General features: G+C 60.3%; 1 long non-coding RNA gene across 1 annotated transcript; it reads left to right on the top strand.

Annotated features, from left to right (window-relative positions):
• The first annotated feature begins 152 nt into the window (after positions 1–152).
• On the top strand, positions 153–879 carry LOC113409327. Its single transcript, XR_003370513.1, has 3 exons — positions 153–194; positions 461–498; positions 793–879. It is a non-coding gene; the product is annotated as an uncharacterized LOC113409327 (long non-coding RNA).
• The last annotated feature ends 225 nt before the right edge of the window (positions 880–1104 follow it).

The raw sequence follows: 1104 nt of genomic DNA, 5'->3' as shown, positions 1-1104 counted from the left end.
GGGGGGGGGGGGGAACTGTTCCCAGGCCCTGATCCCATGGGGGGGCTGGCAGCTCCTGGGGGGGGGATTGCTGCTCCTCCCCCAAGTTTGTGTCTAATCTTCCCCCCCACCCTTTCTTTATTTATTTATTTATTTATTTATTTATTTCCCCCCTCAGGTGGAAAATGCAAATGCAAATTTAACCGCAAAGCCAGGTAGGGGGTGGGGACTAGGGAGTGCAAGGGAGGGGTCATGCTATACTTTGGAAGAGGTGTGGGGGGGGTCATGTTGTGGATGCTGGAGGCATGTGGTGTGAATTGGGGAAACAGTGGGGGTGGGGCAGTGAGGAGGGGGCATGGAGTGTGGGGGGGTCATGCTGGAGGGGGAATGGAGGCGTAAGGCTGGCGCGGTGGGAGGTCGTGGTGTTTGAAGGGGGGCGGTCACGTTCCCCATGCTCATAACCCTCCCTCTCCCTCCTCAGCCGGCGGCCGAGTGAGCCCCTTCACCTCGTCACCCCCGGTAAGTCCCCCAACCCCTTTCCTGGTCGGACTGGGGGGGATGCTTTGGAGTCTGGGGGGGAGGGGGTCTCTAAACTTATCACCCTGACCCTTGTGGGGCCCTTCTCCCTTCCCTGTGTCGCCCCCTAGTGGCTGCTGGTGGGAGAGACCTCTCAGCGCTGCAGAGGGGAGGGGACCTTATGTGGGGCTAGTGCGTTGCGTGTTGTTTCTCTTCCCCCCCGCCCCAGCTCCACAGATGGCTCCCATGGCTTCTCTGTAAGCGGGTCTGTTCCCTTCCCCTCTTATCTCGCCACAGGCACCGCCAGTAACTGCTGAACCACGATGGTCCTGGTGCCAGGTCTCGCCCAGGGCGCTAGCTCCTTGCTGGGACGTCCCATCCCCCGATCTGGGGAAGCAGAAGGGGGAGAAGTTTTTTAACTGAACTTTCCACTCTGTGGAATAAAAGTCTCCTGACCTTGAAACTCTGAGTGAGTCACGGGTGCCTTTCCCCTCTAGGGGGTGCCAGCTCCCATCCGGCCCTGGCAGGGACAGGACTGGCTGACTTGAGGGCAAGCGGGGAATGGGACAAGGGGCCTTTCCCCTCTAGGGGGTGCCGTCTACCTCCCTG

The sequence above is a fragment of the Terrapene carolina genome, unplaced genomic scaffold (genome assembly GCF_002925995.2).
Source record: "Terrapene carolina triunguis isolate 2854851 unplaced genomic scaffold, T_m_triunguis-2.0 Scaffold32457, whole genome shotgun sequence".
Taxonomy (NCBI): Eukaryota; Metazoa; Chordata; order Testudines; family Emydidae; genus Terrapene; species Terrapene triunguis.
Note: the sequence above shows the minus strand (reverse complement) of the source record. Positions and strands in the feature narration are given on the sequence as shown.